The sequence below is a fragment of the Microtus ochrogaster genome, linkage group LG2 (assembly GCF_000317375.1).
Source record: "Microtus ochrogaster isolate Prairie Vole_2 linkage group LG2, MicOch1.0, whole genome shotgun sequence".
In the NCBI taxonomy this organism is placed as follows: Eukaryota; Metazoa; Chordata; class Mammalia; order Rodentia; family Cricetidae; genus Microtus; species Microtus ochrogaster.
In genome coordinates, this window is record NC_022028.1 from 48,823,207 (window position 1) to 48,831,260 (window position 8,054).

The 8,054-nt window shown below is 44.0% G+C and overlaps 1 protein-coding gene across 4 annotated transcripts in view; it reads right to left on the minus strand.

Annotated features, from left to right (window-relative positions):
* The window catches only part of Pknox1 (PBX/knotted 1 homeobox 1), a 42,003-nt gene that overhangs the window by 27,327 nt on the left and 6,622 nt on the right, over nt 1-8,054 (minus strand). For 2 of the 4 annotated variants that reach the window (XM_013351248.2, XM_026785546.1), the window contains exon 1: nt 1,298-1,651. The exons of 1 other annotated variant lie outside the window; for it this stretch is intronic. The gene's annotated coding sequence lies outside the window, so the exon portion shown is untranslated. Of the gene's footprint in view, nt 1-1,290; nt 1,652-8,054 lie in introns of those variants that run through there. One more of the 4 variants, XM_026785547.1, reaches the window with a different exon arrangement.

An 8,054-nucleotide genomic window follows, 5' to 3' on the forward strand; every position in this document is an offset into this window, starting at 1 on the left:
AAGAAAGAAAGAAAGAAAGAAAGAAAGAAAGAAAGAAAGAAAGAAAGAAAGAAAGAATAGGGACGGCAGTGGTGGCTCACACATTTAATCCGGCACTCGCAAGCAGGCGGATCTCTGTAAATTCGAGGACAGCCTGGATGGACTACAAGAGCTAGTTCCAGGACAGGCTACAAGAAAAACCCTGTCTCGAAAACAAACAAAAAGAATAAGCTGTGGGGGCTGGAGAGGTGGCTCAGAGGTTAAGAGCATTGCCTGCTCTTCCAAAGGTCCAGAGTTCAATTCCCAGCAACCACATGGTGGCTCACAAACATCTGTAATGGAGTCTGGTGCCCTCTTCTGGCCTGCGGGCATACACACAGACAGAATATTGTATACATAATAAATTTAAAAAAAAAAAAGAATAAGCTGTGGGCATTAAAGCTGTGCTATGATTTGAATGTGTTCTTCAAAAGTTCACGTTAAGTTAGGGAGCTGGAGAGATGGTTCAGTGGCTAAGGACACTCACTGGATGTTCTTCCAAAGGATCAGGGTTTACCTCCCAGCACCCACATGGAGGCTCACAGTCAACTGGAACTCCAGCTCCAGGATTCAATATACTCTTCTGCCCTCCACAAGCACCAGGTATATAAGTGATGCACATTCAGGCAAAATACCCATACACATAAAACAAATAAGGGCTAGGTAAGAGCCCTGGCTGCTCTTCCAGAGGACCCAGGTTCAATTCCCAGCACTCACATGGCAGCTCACAACCATCCATAACTCTAATTCCAGGGGATCCAATGCATATAATCTCCTTGAGCACTGCAGGTATTTAGTACACATGTGGACATGTAAGGAGACACTCATACACATAAAATAACCTTTAATGTGTTTTTAAAAATAAATAAATTGGGGGAAGAATGAGGACGGCGACGGATAGCGGGAATGTGCACCTCTGCATGCATGCTGAAGCCCAGGATTCAGTCCCGAGAATAAAAAACAAACTAAACCCAAAAGCAGTGAGAATGAGTATACAGCAGTGAGTGGGGAAGGCAAAGGTGCAGCTAGCATGCACTTCCCTGCACCTTTCATTCACTCTGCATATATACTGGGGAGAGGGAGAGTCTTTCTCCTCGCTGGGATCTATCCCAAGTGCAGGGATGGATGCAGTAAACAAAGTTGCTTCCATACAGAAATCACTTTATTAACAACTGCTGTAACAGACTATGGGTGATTTAGGGAGGGACAAGGGTCTTTAACTTCCAAGTCAACCACCCAAAGAGCACAGGACCCTTGTTTCCTCATCTTTACCCATTACCAAGTTCGAGGACTTCCGGTTCCTCACTGGACGTCTCCCCTACGCAGCCAGCCCATGGTTTTTCCTACAGCTGCTGCATATATTTCACTGCACTTGGCTCTTGTTGGTGGATGCTGATGGATGGAGCAGCACTGCGCAGTCTGACCTTGGATCTGCTATGTTAGTGGACTCCTTTAATCTATGGTTTATGCAGATTCCATGTTTTTTTCCATAAATGTCATTGCAAGCCATGCAGATACAATCCTGTGGAAAAAATCTCTGTTTTAAGATCTCCAACTACTCTCAAATGTAAATGAAGAGTAACAACAAACTCTAGGTGGTGGTGGCTCACACCTTTAATCCCAGCACTCAGGAGGCAGAGGCAGGCAGATCTCTGTGAGTTCGAGACCAGCCTGGTCTACAAGAGCTAGTTCCAGGATAGGCTCCAAAGCTACAGAGAAACCCTGTCTTGAAAAACAAAAAAACAAAACAAAAAAACCAATAAAAGTAAATCTTCAAGTGCTTGGATATCAATCGACAAGGATGAATTTGTGATGGCTTTGTCAACTGGATTAAAGTAAGAAATGCTTACGGATTCAGCGAGTAAGGGTATTCCCAGAGAGAGGTAATGAGGGGTAAGACACACCTGTACAGCAGTGGTGCCATTTCACAAGCTGGGTCTAAGAAGGAATCAAACAGGAAAAAATGAGAAGGGGAGCTGAGCACAAATACTTCCCCACATAGTTTTTTGAGACAGGGTCTTTCTATGTAGTCCTGGCTGTTCCAGAACTCAGTATGTAGACCAGGCTATCCTCAAATTCACAGAAATCCACCTGCCTCTGCCTCCCGAGTGCTGGAATTAAAAGCATGAGCCACTACCACTCATCTCTGTTTCCTGATCCTCCTAGAGATGAGCAAGCAGCCTCCATGTTCTCCCCACCATGATGGATTAACTGTACCCTCAAACTGTGAGTCAAAATGAACTCCTCCCTTACATTACTTCTTGTCAAGTATTGATCGAGCTAGTAAGAAGAGTCCTGCAGCCCCTTAGGGTAGAAGCCATCAAACCTGTGACAGCCCTTAGGTCTGGAAGCAAATATCACAAGATTATGAAGAACTCCTCTTAGGCTATAAGGATGACTCCTTGATTTTAGGAGCAACCTTCCTAAGGCTATGAGGAAATTTCTGATCCTGTGCAACCCATTAGTTCTGTGAGTTATTCCTTTCAAGACTGTAAGAAAGCCCCATAATGCTATAAGCAAGCCCCTGGTCACATGGAACCTCTGCAGACTAAGTGTTCTGGCCAACATCCCCTCCTTATATTAGAACTGACAGCTACATCTATAAGATTTAAGAAAATGTCCCCACTGCTCAGGAGGCAGAGACCAAAGGATCTCTGTGAGACCACTCTGGTCTACATGCTGAGTTCCAGGACAGTCAGAACTACATACAGAGATCCTGGAAGAAGAAGGGGAAAGAAAGATGATGACAAAGGAGGAGGAGGAGAAATGATGTCCCTAACAGACTGCATCTCTTTATCATCAAGCTACCCTAGTCTCTAAGTTGAGGACCCAAACATCATGGACATGCAAGCTGTTTCCTATGATGTTTTTTCCAACTCTAGCCTACAGAAAACATGCATATGATAAAATGGTTGTTTTATGCCACTAAAAGTTACTAGATTTATACCAGAAATATCCATGTACTTTTGAAATAAAGTTCACGATCTAGGAAACATACACCATGTTAAACCAGTTTCCTGAGGTCGCTCTGCCCAGCTAAAAGGTCCTTTAGATTCTTCTTCTATATAATAATACAGACTTCACAAGGAAATCAGGAAACATTCTGTAACTCGATAAGCTCTGGTGCCTGTTAAGTTTCATCAACTCAATTCATGTATCATGGTGTTTTTCAAACTCTGAGTCACCTAGACAGTTGACTAAACAGAGAAACACGGGGAATATGTGTGGGGTTTGGACAAGAAGCATCCTTCTCTAAAAGACCATTGTGTTCGACCCTTAACTGGTGACACTATTGAGAGGCAGTTGGGCGATAGGGGCACTAAGTTCGTCAATGGTTAAGGTACTGAATTCATAATGAATGGGCTATAAAAAAGGTGGGGCTTTGCTGGAGGAGTAGGGCCTTGTTGCAGCAGGTGCCTAGAGGTGTGCCTTTAAATGGGTTAGCTAGCCTGTTCCTTTCCTGCTTCTCTCTCTGTTTACTGGTTGCCATGTAATGAGCAAGTATCCTCTGCCATGCCCGTCCATGGTACTTGTCTTGCCATTGGCCTAGAAGCAACGGGCAGCTAACCATGGACTGAAACCTCTTGAGTCTGTGAGTCAATATTACATCCTTCCTCCTCTAAGTTGTGTATGGTGGGCTATCTTGCTACAGTAATGAAATCCTGACAGAAATAACTGGAACCAAGAAGCTGGTGCACAGCCAAGCGATGGTGGCACATGCCTTTAATTCCAGCACTAGGGAGGCAGAGGCAGGCGGATCTCTGTGAGTTTGAGGCCAGCCTGATCTACAAGGCTCCAAAGCAACAGAGAAACCCTGTTTCCAAACTGGCCCCCAATAAAGAAGACAACGAAGGAGGAGGAAGAAAGAAGAAGCAGATGCATTACTGTGACTGTCTCACCATGTGGTTCATAAGCCTACGGAACTTGTTTGTAGGAGGAATGTGGAAAAGCTTGTAAGAGAGTTAAAAACTCTTGACTGCTTCTGCCTTTCAGAGTAAACTTGGAAGGCCAGAGGTTGACAGGAAAGTGGAGAGAAAATATTGTGCGTGCTTTCAAGGTTTCTAACAGGAGTGAGGATTCCATTGAGAACGGGATTAGAGGCCATTTATGTACATTCTGGCAAAGACGTATGCCTATATCTTGTCTATAATGAATTATGTGGGGCTGAATTGAAAGCAGATGGGCTAATTAAGCTTGTGGAAGAAATTCCCAGTCAGCCTGTGATGTGCTTATCGGTGGGTACTTTTGGACAGGTTTACAATAAAAACTGTGAGCAAAAAGCAGAAGAGAAAGATTTAGAAAAACAGTTTAGACACAAAAGGAGCTCATTTAGAATTACAGGCAAGAGCTGGGCGGTAGCAGTGTAGGTCTTTAACCCCAGCACTCAGAAGGCAGAGGCCGGTGGATCTCTGTGAGCTGGAGGCCAGTCTGCTCTACAGACAGCCAGGACTGTTATATAGAGAACAAGAACATAACTGCAGAAAAGACTAGACACTAAAGAAAAGCCAAGTACTTTGCATCAGGACAATAACAAAGCTGCTGTGAGGACACCTCAGGATTTGCCAGGCCCCATGGAACCCCTGCCCCCCCCCCAGGTTTAAGGATGTAAAGGCAAATATTCATTTGACTTTCTGCTAAGAAGAGAGTGCTTCCGGGAGTGTGCTGTTCTCCATAGGAATCAAGTTTTGTAACTTGAAAAATGCAAGATTTAGTGTCTTGCTGAGTCTTATACCCAGTTGTCAAAGGAAGGTGAAGTGTGATGGGGGTGGAGTCCCTGCAGGTAGACTTGAGTGATGTGTGAAACTCTGAGCATTTTCTGACATTGGGAGGGAGACCCTATGATGTGGGAGACACTGGCAATGGATTATTTCTGTCAGGAAAAGCTACAAACATGGAGCAGAGCCAGCTTATGGATGAGGACATGAAGACTGCAAACAGCAAGATTGCAGTGGTGGGGTTGGCTACATAGGACACCAGGTACCTAAATATGGCAAATGCCCTACAAAGTTTAGTGTTTGCTCTTCAGCTTTCAGTCTTGCTTGATGCCAAGTCTTTAAAGAGAGACTTCAATCTGATACTAACATACCTAAGCCTGTCAGGGATAACCTTTCAGGGATTTTCTACTAGCCATGAGATAAGGGCCATAACTCTGAGCATATCCAATGATGGCTGGGCCTTGGTTTTCTCTTCCTCCCTGGTCCCCACCAGTCACTTCAGGTTTCTTGCAGGCTCTTTAGTATCTTCTCCAAGCTGCCTTCAAACACATAACTTCTGTCTAGAATGGCTTGGCTCCCGTTCTCCTCTGCACGGCAGTCATCTCATTGCATGAGTCACCCCAACCCCTCCCTTCCAGTCCTTACCCAGGTTGTAATAGACCACTTCTTTTGATGAGTCACTGATAAACTCATTTCCTTCCAGGCACAAACTTCTGTACATTCCAGATAGGAACTTCAGCTGTTTCTATTCATCCCCACATTCCCAGTCACTATCACAATGCTGGGTACACAGCAGAGTTCCATTATTTAGTAAGAGATTCCTAAAGTCTGGACAACATAGGAATTACCTGTTTTATGAAAATTCCATAGATCTCACCCATCTGTGCCTGGAGCCTGTTCAAGATGCTCTACCTAGAAGGTCAACTCAGACTCTGCCTTCATACCTGATCCACAGCTCCTCAAAGGCATTGCCATCAGGTATCATATGGTGTTCCTTTTTGTTATTAGACCTTTATGAATGCTTTGCACCGTGTGTGCCTGATGCCTTCAGAAGCCAGTAGAAATCACTAGTTCACAGAACTCAAGTTACAGTTGTGAGCTGCCAGGTGAGTGCTGGAAATAGAACTCAGGTCCTCTGGAAGCCAGCAACCCTGAACCTCTGGGCCATCTCTACAGCCCCAATGTAATGTGTCCATATTTTTGTCACCATCAATCTATCTTTCTGTCTCTTTTTTTAACTATTTTTCTCTAATTTCTTCTTAATCAAATTTAACAAGCTAAAAATCAGATTTGCCCTCTTTGGGTCAATTTTACTTTTCTTGTGTCTTAAGGTGAAAGCTCAATCTGCTTCCTTTCTTATGTCCTAGAACAAGCACTTGTGGATTTAGTTTCTCCTGAGCTCTATTCTGGCTCTATCCTGGAGGTGAGCATGTGTAATACAGTTATTCATTTGTAAGTCAGAAAATAGTTGTGGTCATTCTTTTATTCAGAGGCAGAAAACAGTTTGGTTCTTTGAGACAGGGTCTAACGTGCAACCCTAACTGACCTCGAACTCACTATGTGTCTAGGCCTCAAACTCAGAGAGATCCTCTTGCTCTTGCCTGTTGAGTGCTCAGAATAAAGGCATGTCCCATCTCACTGGAATAGTTTTGGAATATGAGAAGAATGAGATCCACCTGCCTCTGCCTCCAAGTGCTGAACAGAATTAAAGATGAGCACCACCACACCCGGCTCAAAATTTCTTTCTAGGAATCTTTGGCTTCCCTTCTAAAGTTCAAACTATGCTCTGGTCTCAGATTCCCATTTACAGAACTCCTTGTTCAGCTTTACTTGTCTTTGAGAAGTGGAAGGCTTGAACCCCTGATGCAGCCTCCACTTCCTAGGGCTGGAATTACAGGAAGATGCTACCAGACCTTTTAGGAGAGGGGTCTGTTTTCTAAGACAAGATTTCACTGTAGAGCCCAGACTAGCCTTGAACTCACAGCAATTCTCCTGATCTGTTGTTTAATGCTGGAGTTAAAGTGGTACACCACACCCGGCTAGAATTTACTTTTCTGAAATCTGAGATTTTCTTTTACCCTTAACACACAGCTAATTTTGTTAAGTGTTTATGTGACGAAGACAATCTACATTTTCTTTAATAGGCACAAATTTCTGCCCATGTTTATTGGTTCCTCTGCATCAGCAGTTCTCTACTGGACAATGTTGGCACCCAGGGAACATCTGAAAATGCCCAGAGACATTTCTCATTATTGAAGCATGAGAGATCCTGACCGAGTGATCTGGCTCATGTCCTGCCTTTGATAACTTCTTGGTCACTGAGCTGCTAGGATCACAAGGAGATCTCTCAGAGAGATCTGTTTGTCTGCATGTATGAGTGTGTGTGCACACGCATGCTTGTTAGTTTACCTGCTATAATCTATCTCAGTAAGGCATATTAAGTTTACATTAGTAACTGATCCTTTGTGTGACATGCAGTGGCTCTCACTGCTTTTCCCCTCTATCTAGTACTGCCACCAGGAGTTTGTCTTGCCTGGCAGCTGCTCCTGATAGACTGTTTTCTACCCCTTGTTCGCCATCTACTTGCCAGTCTTAGATGCCCTATATAGTCACATTATTTAGTTAGAAGTCACTTTCCTGCTTAATATCTGGAGCTTTATCAGATGAAAGACGGAGCCCTTTCAAACTAGCTGTGGTTCCTGATATTCTGGGCTTATATTTCTTGCTTTTCCTTTGTTAAAGCTTTTCTGTTCAGTCATCCTGCATGTTTGGTATGTTCCCTGTCCTCACCTGCTCTCAGTTATCAACTGGTTATTTTCAAACTAAGAATCCTAAAGTCAACAGTAACATTCTATCCCTGTTGGCTTCCATAACAACCCTGTATTATCTGTTACACATAAACAGGTTTATAAGCCAGGTGTGCAGTTCAACTGCCCAAGAAGATGCTTCAGGAAGATCCTTGTGAGTGGCTCAAGGGGAGCCTGGGCAACATGGAAGAACAGACTGCTTTTCCAGAGGACAGAGGTTTGCTACCCAGAACCTACATGGCAGTTCACAATCACGTGTGACTCCACTTTCAAGAGATTCAGTGCCCTCTTCTGGCCTCTATAGACACACATGTGCACAGACGTACATGCAGGCAAAAACACTCATACACATAAAAATAAATCTTTAAAAATATCCACCGGGCGGTAGTAGCGAATGTCTTTAATCCCAGCACTCTGGAGACAGACGCAGGCACATTTCTGCAAGTTCAAGGCCAGCTTGGGCTACAGGGCAAGTTCCAGGACAGGCTCTACAGCAACAGAGAAACAAAAAAAA